A 17380-nucleotide genomic window follows, 5' to 3' on the forward strand; every position below is an offset into this window, starting at 1 on the left:
TGTGTGTGATGTCCTTAGGTTAGTTAGCTTTATTTAGTTCTAAGTTTAGGGCACTGATGACCTCAAATGTTAAGTCCTATAGTGCTTAGAGCCATTTGAACAATTTTTGTCTTGTTTTGGAGCATCAATAAAAAGCAACTGCATCCTCAGTCTCTGAAACAAATCAATGATACCTACTTTTATATTGGTTGCGTTGCAGATCAATGTATTTCAGTACCGGAAGTGGTCGAATTTAAGTAACCATTTCATAAGTGATTAAGATACTCGTTCATTGCTGTACACTGTAACAATACGTTTAGTTTATAGTGACTTTACAACGGCAACATTTCAATAAGAGCGCTAGTGTACGATAAATAAATATTTTATTATGATTCCTCGACATACTTCGCCACGACTGTATCACTATCACAGGTGTTTTTATTATTGTTCCTTTCCGAAGAAACATGATTCGCTGCAGCGATATGTGTGTTGGTGGAAGATTGGAAAAAATTATGACACCAATGCAGCAAGGGATGACCTCTAGTCTGCCGTATTAGGCAGTTGCGCTGTTTCTGCCGCCCGAGTGATGGCACTCTCGTATGTTATTCAACTGAAGGTATTCAACTGACTCATGTTGTTGTTGTGTTGTTGTGGTCTTCAGTCCTGAGACTGCTTTGATTCAGCTCTCCATGCTACTCTATCCTGTGCAAGCTTCTTCCTCTCCCAGTACCTACCACAACCTACATCCTTCTGTATCTGCTTAGTGTATTCATCTCTTGGCCTCCCTCTACGATTTTTACTCTCCACGCTGCCCTCCAATACTAAATTGGTGATCCCTTGATGTCTCAGAACATGTCCTACCAACCAATCCCTTCTAGTCAAGTTGTGCCACAAACTCCTCTTCTCCCCAATCCTATTCAATACTTCCTCATTAGTTACGTGATCTACCCAAATATTCTTCAGCATTCTTCTGTAGCACCACATTTAGAAAGCTTCTATTCTCTTCTTGTCCAGACTATTTATAGTCCACGTTTCACTTCCATACATGGCTACACTCCATACAAATACTTTCAGAAACGACTTCTAGACACTTAAAACTGTACTCGACGTTAACAAATTTCTCTTCTTCGGAAACGCTTTCCTTGCCATTGCCACTCTACATTTTATATCCTCTCTACTTTGACATTCATCAGTTATTTTGCTCCCCAAATAGCAAAACTCCTTTACTACTTTAAGTGTCTCATTTCCTAATCTAATTCCCTCAGCATCACCCGACTTAATTTGACTACATTTCATTATCCTCGTTTTGCTTTTGTTGATGTACATCTTATATCCTCCTTTCAAGACACTGTCCATTCCGTTCAACTGCTCTTCCAAGTCCTTTGCTGTCTCTGACAGAATTACAATGTCATCGGCGAACCTCAAAGTTTTTGTTTCTTCTCCATGGATTTTAATACCAACTCCGAATTTTTCTTTTGTTTCCTTTACTGCTCGCTCAATATACAAATTGAATAACATCGGGGAGAGGCTACAACCCTGTCTCAGTCCCTTCCCAACCACTGCTTCCCTTTCATGTCCCTCGACTCTTATAACTGCCATCTGGTTTCTGTACAAATTGTAAATAGCCTTTCGCTCCCTGTATTTTACCCCTGCCACCTTTAGAATTTGAAAGAGAGTATTCCAGTCAACATTGTCAAAAGCTTTCTCTAAGTCTACAAATGCTAGAAACGTAGGTTTGGCTTTCCTTAATCTTTCTTGTAAGGTAAATCGTAAAGTCAGTATTGCCTCACGTCTTCCAATATTTCTACGGAATCTAAACTGATCTTCCCCAAGGTCGACTTCTATTAGTTTTTCCATTCGTCTGTAAAGAATTCGCGTTAGTATTTTGCAGCTGTGGCTTATTAAACTGATTGTTCGGTAAATTTCACATCTGTCAACACCTGCTTTCTTTGGGATTGGAATTATTAGTTGTTTCGATTCAGGTCTTTCAGTGCTCTGTCAAACTCTTCACGCAGTATCGTTTCTCCCATTTCATCTTCATCTACATTCTCTTCGATTTCCAGAATATTGTCCACAAGTACGTCGCCCTTGTATAGACCCTCTATATGCTCCTTCCACCTTTCTGCTTTCCCTTCTTTGCTTAGAACTGGGTTTCCATCTGAGCTCTTGATATTCATACAAATGGTTCTCTTTTCTCCAAAGGTCTCATTAATTTTCCTGTAGGCAGTATCTATCTTACCCCTAGTGAGATAAGCCTCTACATCCTTACATTTGTCCTCTAGCCATCCCTGCTTAGCCATTTTGCACTTCCTGTCGATCTCACTTTTGAGACGTTTGTATTCCTTTTTGCCTGCTTCATTTACTGCATTTTTATATTTTCTCCATTCATCAATTAAATTCAATATTTCTTCTGTTATCCATAAGATTTCTAGTAGCCCTCGTCTTTTTACCTACTTGATCCTCTGCTGCCTCCGCTACTTCATCTCTCAGAGCTACCCATTCTTCTTCTACTGTATTTCTTTCCCCCATTTGTGACAATTGTTCCCTTATGCTCTTCCTGAAACTCTGTACAACCTCTGGTTTAATCAGTTTGTCCAGGTCCCGTCTCCTTAAATTCCCACCTTTCTGCAGTTTCTTCAGTTTTAATCTACAGTTCATAACCATTAGATTGTGGTCAGAGTCCACATCTGCCCCTGGAAATGTCTTACAATTTAATAACTGGTTCCTTTAATAACTGGTACCTTCTAGTATTTCCAGGATTCTTCCATGTGTACAACCTTCTTTTATGATTCTTGAACCAAGAGTTAGCTATGATTAAGTTATGCTCTGTGCAAAATTCTACCAGACGGCTTCCTCTTTCATTTCGTTCCCCCAATCCATATTCACCTACTATGTTTCCTTCTCTCCCTTTTCCTAATTCGAATTCGAGTCACCCATGACTATTAAATTTTCGTCTCCCTTCACTACCTGAATAATTTCTTTTATCTCATCATACATTTCATCAATTTCTTCATCATCTGCAGAGCTAGTGGGCATATAAATTTGTACTACTGTAGTAGGCGTGGGCCTCGTGTCTATCTTGGCCACAATAATGCGTTCACTATGCTGTTTGTAGTAGCTTGCCCGCACTCCTATTTTTTTATTCATTATTAAACCTACTCCTGCATTACCGCTATTTGATTTTGTATTTATAACCCTCATACTGACTCATAAAACTTTGAAACTCGGTTTATCGAAAACACTTGCGAAACGCATCATACTAGACCGACATTTATTACAGATAGCGTGAGTACATTTAGAAAGATGGGGAAACTCGGTGACCTGTTGGGTGTATGCTTCCCTTGTTGGAGTATCTTACATGGTGCTGTATTCGCTCGTCCTCCACATCGGAGAAGTAACTCAAATAAATGTTAGAGACAGTTTCGAACTGTTTGTCCGAAAGAATAAACAAGTACAAAATTTGACTGCATCAATTATTTTTATTGGTTAATTTGAGAAGCACACATAGTTCGCAATTAAGGAAAACAAATCATAATAATTGTACTTGTAGTTCAAGTGTGCGGGCTTCCTCGACGGTATCTGCAGAGTTTAATTTGAGCAGCCGGCTAACTTCCTCGCCTCAATCTGTAACAAAACGAATGACATGATTCAGAAAAATGTGACAGGAAGAAAATGCAAAATATAATTTTATTTTCTGAGTTTTGTTTCGATGATGTTAACCATCAGTGGGTTTCTCTTTATTCTACTGAACAAGTAAATACTGGATGAAAATACATCAAGTTGATGTTAGGATCATTAGATTCACAAAACTGTTTTTAGCAAGACATGTTTCTTTACAGATCATTTAGTTGTTCGTTTTGTCTCCCGTCTTGTGCAATACACTGGTGTTTGTACACAGGTTTTTATCTGGAGCTAATAACTATATTTTACGATGCTACATTAAGGGTCGAAAATTTAGATGTAAAATGGAACTACTGGTATATGCGCTACTTTTTTCGCTTTGATATGATTATTTATCTGACCGCTGTTATTTGCTTATTATTATTGTTGTCTCTTTCCTACGTTAAGTCTCTAGTCAAATGTGTGTGAAATCCTATGGGACTTAACTGTTAAGGTCATCAGTCCCTAAGCTTACACACTACTTAACCTGAATTATCCTAAGGACAAACACCCACATCCATGCCCGAGGGAGGAATCGAACCTCCGCCGGGACCAGCCGCACAGTCTATGACTGCAGCGCCTAAGACCGCTCGGCTAATCCCACGCGGCTAAGTCTCTAGTCAATCCAAAATTTTTTAGGTTGTTCGCGAAAATGCATCGGCTTCTCTCTTGAGAAAAGTATTTTTAATCGCTACGTTAACTTATTTTTTATGTTGTTGGTTTCTCGTAACTGCAACTACATAAATTATATCCCTATCTGTGGGAGAGAGTCAAAGATAGAGTGGCAAGTGCTTTATATTGTTTGATTTTGAACGTCGTTCTCAGAACAGAAAGACATTTCAATAACAGAGAAGTGAGCACTCATTTACTGTTTCCTGTGCTTCTACTACGGCTTTTTTTTACATGGCAGCTCTATTGTTATTATGCATGGAGAGTTGTTATTGCATTTAAGACTTTTTTCTAAAAAGAAATGGATAAATTTTCAACCATCATGTATTTACCTTTTACACTAGAATAAAGTGGAGCCCTCTAATGAATGCACAACTTCAACGAAACATATATGGGTAAAGAGAAGAAATCAAGAAACCTTTTTTCTCAATGCAGAACGCTCAAATTAATTTATTGTTCAAGCAAACACGGAGACAACTAATTTCCTTTTTGAAGAAAATTACCTCACTACCTCACTATGAGCGAAAGTTAAGTCTGTACTGTTATTTTACAGTAAGATGCATTACCTAAGCACAATCGATGCAGCGACACCTCAGAACCAGATTTGTGACACTTCCTCCACATAAGCTCTAAAGGGAGATCACTATTCAGACAGACATTTCGCTTTCCGGGAAGCTGTTGGCATTCCATTTACAGACAGCAGGACAGACGCTGCCACCATCCAGCAGTGTTATTGGGAAGTATAATCAAATCAAGTAAGAGTCAAGTATGTATCAAATTTTGTGGAAATGTTCACCATATAACGGACATTAAATGATTAACTTTCATTCCAATTGGAACTGACATCCATCAAGAGCAGTATGAGATATGACCACCACTGCCAAGAACATACTGTCGTATTTCTTGTGCCATGGAAGCAAACAGCCTCCGGCAGTCACCTTGAGAGATTTCTCGCCATGTCTGAAACACACGCTGTTTCGGTTCATTCACCTTGCTGGCTGGAGCCTGGTATGGAAGTATATCTTCTTTCATCGCATCCTAGTGTTAAAGGACCGGGTAAGCCAGTCACAAATCCACACATTCCTCATGGTGTTTGTGATGTGAAGTTGGGCTCTTACATCATCTTTCTGAAATACGCCATTTGTACCATGGTCATGAAGAGCATGAGAACATGATTTCCCGTTCTCCAAACATTGGTGAACATTCAGTAACCCTTCAACAGTTACCAATTTAGTCCTGCTGTCGTATGCAATATCTATAGCTACGTCTACATCGACGTACATACTACGCAAGCCCCCGTACGGTGAGTGGCGGGTGGTATCCTATACCACTATTAACCATTTTCTTTCCTTTTTTCAATAGCGCTCCTAGGAAAGAACGTCGTCTTCCCTCCAGTCACTCCCATTTGAGTTCCTCAAGCATCTCGCTGATATTTGCATGTTGTTCGAACTTACCGGTAACCAGTCTAACATCCCGCCCCTGAATTGCGCCAATGTGTTCCTCTAATCCCATCTGGTGCGGATCCCAAACACTCAAGCCGTGCTTAATAAAAGGCAGCACTATCTCCTATACGCGGTCACCTTTACAGATGAAACACACTTTCCTAAAATTCTCTCAATAAACTGAAGTCGATCCTTCGCCTTCCCTACCACAATCCTCACACGCTCGTTCCATTTCATATCGCTTTGCAACTTTACGCCCGGATATTTAAAAGACGTGACTGTGTAAAGCAGGATACTACTAATGCTGTACCCGAACATGGCGGGTTTGTTTTTTCTACTGATCCGCATTAACTTACATTTTTCTACATTTAGAGCTAGCTGTCATTCATCACACCAACTGGAAATTTTGTCTAATTCGTCTTGTATCCTCCTACAGTCAATCAGCTTCGACACCTTACCGTACACCACAGCATCCTCTGCAAACAACCGCAGATTTCTGCCCACCCTGTCCACCAGATCATTTTCCCCTGGGGCTCTCATGACGATACGCTTGTCTCTGGTGACGGACACTCGCCGACGAGGACAACATAATGGAGTTTATTACTTAAGAAGTATTCGAGTCAGTCACATATCTGGGAACCCGTTCCGTATGCTCGTAAATTCATTAACATTCTGCCGGCCGTGGTGGCCAAGCGGCTCAAGGCGCTACAGTCTGGAACCGCGCGGCCGCTGCGGTCGCAAGTTCGAATCCTGCCTCGGGCATGGATGTGTGTGATGTCCTTAGGTTAGTTAGGTTTAAGTAGTTCTAAGTTCTAGGGGACTGATGATCTTAGAAGTTAAGTCCCATAGTCCTCAGAGCCATTTGAACCATTAACATTCTGCAGTGTGGTACTAGATTTCGGAAATCTAGGAAAATGGACCTACTCCGCCATCTCTCTCCCCATATCCACCACTGCTGGCGGCTCACCTCCAACTGCGCAACGCTACGCGCTGTTCACATTCAGCTGCCCAACACTACAATGGCAGACAACAATGCAAACTAGCCACAGACTGCACACAGCACAGCCAGTGATTTTCATACAGAGAGCGCTACGTGGCGGCGGCGTTACCAATATAAGAACCTAAACAGCCTACTTACATAGCCCCCGATGGTGGAGTTTTGAAATTTGTAACACTGGATGTCATGAACTACTATATATATTATGACTGTTAAGGTAAATACATTGTTTGTTCTCTATTAACATCTTTCAATTGCTAACTATGCCTATCAGTAGTTAGTGCCTTCTGTAGTTTGAATCTTTTATTTAGCTGGCAGTAGTGGCGCTCTCTGTATTGCAGTAGTTCGAGTAACGAAGATTTTTGGTGAGGTAAGTGATTTGTGAAACGTATAGGTTAATGTTAGTCAGGGCCATTCTTTTGTAGGGATTTTTGAAAGTCAGATTGCGTTACGCTAAAAATATTGTGTGTCAGTTTAAGCACAATCATGTACAATTGTTGAAAGGGGACGTTTCAACAAAACCAAGACAAAGTTGATGAAGTGTAAAATGGTTCAAATGGCTCTGAGCACCATGGGACTTAACATCTGAGGTCATCAGTCCCCTAGAACCTAGAACTACTAAAACATAACTAACCTAAGGACATCACAAACATGCATGCCCGAGGCAGGATTCGAACCTGCGACCGTAGCGGTCCTGCGGTTCCAGACTGTAGTGCCTAGAACCGCTCGGCCACTCTGGCCGGCGATGGAGTGTAGTATAAATGGGTATGACAATTAGTTTAACATCAAAATTGGAAACGATACAACAGTAAAATGTAAATGTCGTGTGACTTGGGCCTCCCGTCGGGCAGACCGTTCTCCGGGTGCAAGTCTTTCGATTCGGCGACTTGCTCGTCGATGGATATGAAATGATGATGATGATGACGAGGACAACACAACTCCCAGTCTCTGACCGGAGAAAATTTCCGACCCAGTCGGGAATCGAACCCGGGCACTTAGGATTGACATTCTGTCACGCTGACCACTTTTTTTTTTGAGTTTGGTCGTTGCGGACGTCACATGACATCCGTTCATGTTCGTTGTTGATCTTTTCATTCAGTTTTTTATTACAGAGGCTAACCAGCCAATCAGCCCTCTGACCGAACGCGCTGAGCTACCGTGCCGGCTGCCACTCAGCTACCGGGGGCGGACGACACAATAGTGAGATAAATGAAATGATTTCTCTAACTAGGAAAAAGATTGCCTAGGATGCTCAAGCAAAGAAGATAGCCGATGTAAATTAAGATAGAGGAAGAAAGAGTTTTTGAATAAAAAAGCTTTACAGGTGTCAAATATTATACAGAAATGAAGAAGTTCCAGGAAAACTATGTCTGGAGCACAGCACTGTATTAAATTAAACGACCAGCGGAGACTTGGAGAAGACGAAACTTTAAGCATTAAGATTGTGGAGAGTAAATGGAGATCCACTATAAAGAGTAAGTAAGGAAAAACGTCTGTGGAAGACCCTTACCAGATAAAGGGACAGATCAGTCAGAGATCTGCTTCGCCATCCAGGCATAGGTAGCAAAGGCGGAAAATGACACGGGAAGACCAAGGCTAGAATACACAAAACATATTGTAAAGGGTGATTGGTGTGATAGTTACACCCCTGTTACAGCAATATGTAACAAATTGTCCCTGTTATAGCAAAATTGTAACCAAGCACCCCATACGTCGTCATGTTGTAGCAAAAATTTTAACAAACTACTCATTGCACTACTGTCTTATAGCAAAATTCGCTGAAGGCGTGTGAGCTGTAGAGTTTCAAAAGTGCTGTAGGTCTGACCACAGGCGCAACACGACAGGTCAGTACAAGTTCTGCTTCACACACATACCTATAAGGTTGATATGGGGTATTAACAGTTGGAGCGCCATAGCTTTCACAAGTGTTTGGTGCTGTTAGCAAAGACGTTTTGGCTCTAGGTCATATCCTTCTGGCTTTTCCGCAGGGGTCATGGGATGCAAAGGTTGTGAGATCTACAGTAGTTGGAGCTTATAAATGTTCCATATGTGGTGCAGGCTGCATGGTTGTCAAATTTCACTTGTCGTATTGGGTTTTTCTATGACATCACAGTAGAAATAGCTCATTTTTGCTAAGTATAGCTGAGAATACTACCACAGGATGGGAATAAATGGAGGACAGCATCAAATCAATGAAAAGACTGACGGCTTTAGAAAAAACTCTTTCCAGGCGGCGAGACGCTGCGCCTCCAGCTGCCTTCTGGACTTGCAATGGTGCTGACCAGTCAATGTGAGCGCAAGGACAGAATATCTTGGCTGTCTGAGTGGCTGTCATGTCAAGGACAAAAGTTCTACCTTTTATTCGCAACGAATGGAAAACATTCAAGAAGTGCAACAAGATTTGCCAAACATGCGTCTGGGGCTACCATAATCTCTTCACTAGACTCAGGAAGCTTTCCGGCAGCAAATTCCTTTAAATATGGGAAATAGATGGAAACAGGGATATGAAATCTGATGAATGAGTTGAAAGACAACTCCATTGACCACCCTGGTTGTTATACAATCACTGTCATTTATGTAGGTCAGCTGATTTCGGCTGTTTGCCATTTACGTGCTATTCTCCTATACTCGTACTTGAAACCAGAAAACAATCGAAATCAGCTGATCGTCACATAAGTACAGTAACTGTATAAAAAGCAGGATGGAGAACGGAATTGTATTTCAGTAAATCTATGACTGTGGCACCAGAAAAAAGCTTATGGAGAGTAAGTGCCAAAGGACCTTTATCAACAGGGAAAACTGTCTAACTGAAGGTGATTTTTTTCCTTGTGTAGTCTTGTTCCCTTCTCATGTACTTTTTAGTCCTGAGGATCAGGAATTTTTGCCCAATATTCGCTAGTTATTGTTTCACGTTTGGGAAGCTCCCATTCACTGCTTTGATCGTTGTCTCGTGTTTCGCATGAATAGGTTGTCCCACATCCCACATACTACTAATAGTTTATAGTAGTCCTGCTGGTAGTAGGTACATATTGAATGTGGTTATTTATAATGAGTTACTTAGGACCCTGAGATGGACAATTTCATGAGCTGGACAGTAAAATAATGCAGCTAAAATGAAAACTGTTTGTACAATGATATCCCCGAAAATGTACATGTTCGATCTATTGACAAGGCAATCATTTTCCTTAAGATGCCATTTTTTTTATAAAGGCTGTGTAGATAAAGTGGTAATGTCGAGTCATCACTATAGGCATTACGTCCAGGACAACGATGAGAGGATTTACTTAGTCTTGTGTAATGTGTAATGCTCTGTCCACATCAGATAATTATGTGGACATGTTTGATTTGTATGAGCCTGTCGCGGGAGGTCACTGTGTCCTGTAGGATTCTGGAATGCGTCTGATTTATATGAGTCTACAGATGTATAAGTAGACACACAACATAGGCAACTCGTCAGGCAGTATCCGCACTCTTCGGCGTTGCAGAGAATCTTCACTGGTGCCATCTACAGGCTGCCCCGGCAAATAATTTTGTAGCAAGAAGTCGTCGTAAGTCTACCTCAAGTAATAATCATATTTATATTCCTGTCATTATTTTACAGTGTAAATATTGGTCTTTTGTTTAATGTTAGTGTGCGAAATAAGCAGAATGTGCAGTATTAATCAGAATTGTAAACTTGGGGGAGCTACGCTCGCGAATTATGCGAGCCTTTCGGGATCATTTGTCATAGGTGCTGACGAATCGTTCGGATTGTATGGTCGTCATCCATTACGCTTCTTCGTTCCTGACGTTTCGTCCAGAGACACGTTTGGCTTCTTCAGAGTTAGTCTTGAGTCTTGTCGGTAAGACTCAGCGGAACCAGAAGCACCTCTGGAGATATCCGACGTAGCTCTAGACGAAACGTCAGGAACGAAGAAGTGTAATGGACGACGACCAACAACCCGGAAGACTCACCGGCAGCTATACCCAGTAATGTTGATAATCCACCATGCAAGAACAAGCTACAGTCAATGGGGTGTAATTCGGGCAGACAGTCTAGATAAAATAGAGGCTTTACGTGGGAATACTATCTTACACAATAAAGTTTCGACCGCCAAGGTGAAATGAGGTGTTTGGAAAGCTCTCATATGGAAATGGCAACAGGGAAATTTTCTGTGAACGTCTGAGATGAGAGGCCGTTTGTCTAATTCATTTTTGCAACCAAATGCGGCAGCATACTATGAGCCAGTAGCAACTTGAAGCTGGATGAGGTACGTGCTGCAAAGCATGAAGAAATCTCTGCCAGTTGTGTCAACCTACTAGTACTGTTCGTTTTTTTAGTGCGTTGAGGATACTTGTACCAGAGGAAAAGTATGTTTGTGAGTGATTGTGGTTTTACTACACAGCCTGGCTTCCTCTCCCCCTCAGTTAACATGAATGAATTGAAGAGAAGAGAACGATACATGCCTATTTGTATTTAGGGTCTGACTTATCCTATCCGACAACCGTTAATTTCTGGTTTGAAATGGATTACATAGGTGGTATAAAACATTACCATTGAATTAGATTGAGATTTGTATCGATTTATAATTTCAATGATAGATTTTTGTAAAGATTTCTTTCCCTTGATGGAAAGAAGTTTGTAATTTTTATCGACTCATGTTGGTGTATAATCTGTGTGTTAGCTTTGTAAATGTTTATCGCGGAAAAAGATTCGTTTTTCTACTGTCTAGGTTTCATCTTTCTTGTTGCTAAAGTCCTGTAAGATTCATGAAAGTTAAGCTCTGTATCTTAATTAGCCGAAAAATTAATGTTATCGTCACCTATACTGCCGTGTCTTATTTCAATTCTCTCACCTAACAAAGACCTTTTTATGCACATAGTATAAATTGTGTTTTTGTAGAACTTTATTTTAGTCTTAAAACGGGAGAAGTTGGTGACAAATTGTTGTACGGAAAACGACTGAAAGCCAATCGCATTTTCTCGTGGCATATGTCTTTAAATTAAACTAAAAGGTCCCTGAAATATTTCGTACCGATTATTTTTCAGTAGCTTCCACGATAGTCTTGTAAGTGTTGCAGTAAGTTGATCGGTCACCCACCTTCTAACAAGCGCGTTAACCGATTTGCTCACTGGTCTAATACGAAAGTAGAGGAAGAGGGCGACTTTGAGCTGAAAAGGCGCTAAATGAATATTAACTATCTATTTCGCACTGAGCTGTAAGGTGTATTCAATTAGATTTCTAGCGCCCATCTTCAACGAAGCTCGATTCCCCGTAAAAGACATAGAATCTTAAGAATAGTTGCGCTTCGGGTATTTGGTGGATATTTTTAGTAGCGTATTGTCCAATTTGCTACTCACTGAACGCATCTGCGACAGACTTTCTGAAAGGATATTTGTCGGATTGATGTTTGTGTATTCCTAATTACAACTACCGAAGGCTTTCCGCAGGACATGTCTGACCAGTATTAGGTAGGTCACGCCGTCTAGTAGAATGCTGGGACTCATCTGCCATGGATATAACTATAGAGGTAGGACTTAGAGTGAGACAGGTTCTTAAGATGAACCTGGCATGTAGAGCGTTTAAAGGTAGGCTTTGGATGGGGTGGTATCTTGGGACGTTCGTGAACTTTAAGGGCCTGTGAAGGCAAGTCGCCGGCCGCTGTGGACGAGCGGTTCTAGGTGCTTCAGTCCGGAACCGCGCGACTGCTACGGTCACAGGTTCGAATCCTACCTCGGGCATGGATGTGTGTGATGTTCTTAGGTTAGTTCAGTTTAAGTAGTTCTAAGTTCTAGGGGACTGATGACCTCAGATGTTAAGTTCCATAATGCTCAGAGCCATTTGAACCATTTTGAAGGCAGGTCAAAAAATGTGATGAGTTATTGGGATCTACCTGACTTGTGTGGACTTGTAGAGGTAGGTTGGAGAGTGTGACAGGTTCTTAGGATGAAAATTTAAGGATCTGCTTTGGCTGAGCTGATGTTCCTGATCTGTACGAGACTTTACAGGTAGGCTCTGAGAGTGATAGGGTGTTGGGGTGTGCTGGACCAATATGAACGTGTAGAGGTATGTCATAAAATGTGATGGGATGTGGGGGGGGGGGGTGTCTGACCTTTATAAGCTTGTAGAGGTGTGTCCTAAAGTATGATTTGATGTTGGGGCGTAGCTGATACTTATGAGCTTTTGGAGGCATACCCTAAAGTGTGATGGGATGTTCGGGTGTGGCTGACCTTTATGATCTTGTAGAGGTGTGTCGTAAAGTATGATTGGATGATGGGGTGTGGCTGACCTGTATGAGCTTGTAGAGGAACGCCATGGGGTCAGCGTTGGGATCTGCGTAGCGCCGACCCCAACCGGTGGAGAAGTTGAGCTGCGCCGCAGACAGCGCTGCGCACACCGCCACCACCAGCATCAGAGTTAGCACACAGCCTTGCTTCATCCTGAAAAGGAGGGAGTACGCCGCTACAGCCGGCTAAAGCAGCAAACTTACGCCAACCAAGCGTTACAGTTTTAGAACCATATTGTCAACATTGCAGCAATTGTAGGTATCACAAAAAATATATCGGACAAAACAATGGTTCACAAATATATCTCCGTAAATTATTAATTTTAACTGAAAGTGGTGGCACTGTTTTGCCAGAGATGGCTGTTATCCTATATTATTATTTTTTGAACAGAGTAGTCTGTATCATGTTTTGTCTTAATGAAACACACCAGTTGACGTCAGTGATAGCCACAGTTCTCCTTTTTATTCCTCAAATGGCCTAATTAAGCGGAAACCGGTAATGAAACTTAAATAAAAACATGATCTAATCGGCTTTGTTCATAACATAATTATACGTAAGTAGGAAAAGAAGCACCGGATCACTGAGGAATGAGTATGTAGAATTAGGGTAGTTCCACTAAGATGTGCAAACGATATATTGAATACATGGAACGGTGACCGTCGTTCGCCACACACATAGGTTTATTATACAGTTCAGTCACATTAATGTGACCACCTGTCAAAATCTCGAATAACCACCTTTTGCAGCGCGGACGTGCAGGTAGAGAGTCAGTGAGGTTCTGGAAGGTACCGACGTGGGTGTGGAGCCAACCCACTCCGAAGCCGCGGCTAGCTGCGCCATGTTTCTCTGTTCAGGACCCATGGCGCGATCAACCCGATCGAGGTGGTCCCACAGGTCCTCGACCGGGTTCAAATTCAGGGCGTTTGGTGACCAGGGTTGGACCATAAACTCACCCTTGCTCTCTTCGAACGACGCATGTGCACTGCAAACTGTGTGACACGATGCATTGTCCTGCTGGAATATGCCATCGTGCCGAGGGAAAACAAACTCCATATAGGTGTGGGCAAGATCCCGAAGGATAGCTCCATACCTGTATTGATCCATTGTGTCTTTCAGAATGTCGAGATCACTGAGGAAATTCCACGAAAACATTCCCCAGACCATAACTCTCCCTCCTACGGTTTCCTCCACTTTCTGATGACTGTCGCGGGGTCGTAAACTCCAACGGCCATCTGCCGTGCAAATTCCAGCCTTCGTCGCTGACGAACAGCAGTCAGCATGGGTGCATGAACCAGGCGTTGACTGTGGAGGCCAATACGCAACAACGTTCACTGAACGGTCGTTGATCGTTGAGGAGACATTGTTGGTAGTCCCCTCGGCGGTCGGTTGCTTAACACTTCCACATCTATTCGCCCGTACACATCTCTGCAGCTGTTGGTCAGTCCTGTCAACTATGGCCCATGGTGCAACACAGTTGCCTCGACGTCGGTATTGGACAGCGCCATTTTGCCATGCACGGTGAACTTTAACCATGGGGGCATGCGAGCAGTTTACAAACATAGCCTTTTCGGAAATGCTTCCACCCCTGACCCGAAAACCAATGATCATGCCCTTTTGATCAAATAAATCGCACCGTTTACGCATTTCGAGAACGACTGCATTGTTTTCTACGTCCCCCCGACATGCTTTGTATAGCCTTCACTCCTAGTGATGCCACCTGCCGTTTGTGAATGGTTATTGCATTCTGACGAAAGAAGAGCGGTGGTCACATCAATGTGATTGGACCGTGTAACAGTTCTTCAAGGATTTTTAGTCAATGATATACACCATTACTAGCTTCTGTTACTTCAGTCTAAAATATTAACAGTCGTTGAAAACTATTACCTACTCATTTACACTTCTCCATTTTACACTACTGGCCATTAAAATTGCTACACCACGAAGATGACGAGCTACAGACGCGAAATTTAACCGACAGGAAGAAGATGCTGTGATATGCAAATCATTAGCTTTTCAGAGCATTCACACAAGGTTGGCGCCGGTGGCGACACCTACAGCGTGCTGACATGAGGAAAGTTTCCAACCGATTTCTTATGCGCAAACAGCATTTGACCCGCGTTGCCTGGTGAAACGTTATTGTGATGCCTCGTGTAAGGAGTAGAAATTCGTACCATCACGTTTCAGACTTTGATAAAGGTCGGATTGTAGCCTATCGCGATTGCGGTTTATCGTATCGCGACATTGCTACTCGCGTTGGTCGAGATCCAATGACTGTTAGCAGAATATTGAATCGGTCGGTTCAGGAGGGTAATACGGAAAGCCGTACTGGACCCCAAAGGCCTCGTATCACTAGCAGTCGAGATGATAGGCATCTTATCCGCCTGGCTGTAACGGAACGTGCAGCCACGTCTCGATCCCTGAGTCAACAGATGGGGACGTTTGCAAGACAACAACCATCTGCACGAACAGTTCGACGACGTCCGCAGCAGCATGGACTGTCAGCTCGGAGACCATGGCTGCGGTTACCCTTGACGCTCCATCACAGACAGGAGCGCCTGCGATGGTGTGCTCAACGACGAACCTGGGTGCACGAATGGCAAAACGTCATTTTTTCGGATGAATTCAGGTTCTGTTTACAACATCATGATGGTCGCATCCGTGTTTGGTGACATCGTGGTGAACGCACATTGGAAGCGTGTATTCGTCATCGCCATACTGGCATATCACCTGGCGTGATGGTATGGGGTGCCACTGGTTACACGTCTCCGTCACCTCTTGTTCGCACTGACGGCACTTTGAACAGTGGACGTTACATTTCAGATGTGTTACGACCCCTGGCTCTACCCTTCATTCGATCCCTGCGAAACACTACATTTCAGCAGGATAATGCACGACCGCATGTTGGAGGTCCTGCATGGACCTTTCTGGATACAGAAAATGTTCGACTGTTTCCCTGGCCAGCACATTCTTCAGATGTCTCACCAATTGAAAACGTCTGGTCATTGGTGGCCGAGCAACTGGCTCGTCACAATACGCCAGTCACTACTCTTGATGAACTGTGGTATCGTGTTGAAGCTTCATGGGCACCTGTACCTGTAGACGCCATCCAAGCTCTGTTTGCCTCAATGCCCAGGCGTATCAAGGCCGTTATTACTGCCAGGGGTGGTTGTTGTGGGTACTGATTTCTCAGGATCTATGCACCCAAATTGCGTGAAAATGTAATCACATGTCAGTTCTAGTATAATATATTTGTCCAATGAATGCCGGTTTATCATCTGCATCTCTTCTTGGTGTAGCAATTTTAATGGCCAGTGGTGTAAATACGGCACTTAACCTACTTCTTACTGCAACACATGTGCTGAGTAGTTTCCACAGTTTACTCCTACATAGGTGAAACCAATTTTTACCAAGAGATTCAAGCATTTGTCACTGTGAGACTTCTTACTTTACTTGTATTTACTGAATGTACACAACAAAGTTGTAAGGATGGTAGACTATCCTAAAAAATATTCTGCGGGAAGGAGCCTGTGTTCGGAAATGAAGTGTAGTCGGTAAAAGTTATCGAATGACTAACGTGTTGACAAACAGCAAGCTTTGAATGCAACGCAGAGTAAGAGGATATTATGTTGAGGAGGCCTCATGGTCGTCTATATCTGAAAAATAGGGCTCCGCGACTGACCTGCTTCTGTTCCGCTGTGTGTTAATTCTTCCCTGAGTCCAAGTCGGCTGACGTCTCCACTGGAAGCTGCGGCCTGAAGACAGTCAACTCGCCCTTTTTATACTCTGTCCACCGCCACGGAGAAGACGTCACACGGACCCCATGCTGATTCCCGGAGGTAATTGAGACAGTGCAGCCAGATGGCTTCGCTACAGCTGCGACGTCTTGATCTGGCTGCTTTAATTAGCTGCCCTATTTCGTCAGGATGTGCGTCTGAATCAGCGTTCAAGTCAAAACGACTAAAGTTAGGAAACAGCATATGCAGATTTACGTGTTCATCCATACATTCGAGTTGTAGCCCGTCCACTATGCTATCTGGAAAAGCCGATGACACTGTAATTCTGCCATGACGGAAGGGCGTGGAATATCAGTTAAACGGAATTAATATTGTCTTGAAAACATGCTGTAAGACGAATATCAATAAAACAGCGGTGGTTGAGTGTAAGCGAAGTAATTGGTAAAGATACCGTGGGAAAGAGTTTTTAAAATAAGTCTTTAAAAGTAGCAGACATGTCTTGCTATTTGTTCACTAAAATAATCGATTACGCCAGAAGTAAAGAGGATATAAAACACAGAGGGGTGGCAGCAAGAACTGCTTTTATGAAATGTGTAAATAAACACTATGTTAACATGAAGTATGCATTTTAG

At 42.6% G+C, this 17380-nt stretch overlaps 1 long non-coding RNA gene across 1 annotated transcript; it reads right to left on the reverse strand.

Annotated features, from left to right (window-relative positions):
- Nucleotides 1–3438: 3438 nt before the first annotated feature.
- On the reverse strand, nt 3439–16761 carry LOC126188054 (uncharacterized). The gene is made up of 3 exons (XR_007537821.1): nt 16694–16761; nt 13017–13167; nt 3439–3603 (listed from the first exon to the last, which is right to left on the reverse strand). It is a non-coding gene; the product is annotated as an uncharacterized LOC126188054 (long non-coding RNA).
- Nucleotides 16762–17380: the final 619 nt, after the last annotated feature.

This window comes from Schistocerca cancellata, chromosome 5, assembly GCF_023864275.1.
Source record: "Schistocerca cancellata isolate TAMUIC-IGC-003103 chromosome 5, iqSchCanc2.1, whole genome shotgun sequence".
Classification (NCBI taxonomy): Eukaryota; Metazoa; Arthropoda; class Insecta; order Orthoptera; family Acrididae; genus Schistocerca; species Schistocerca cancellata.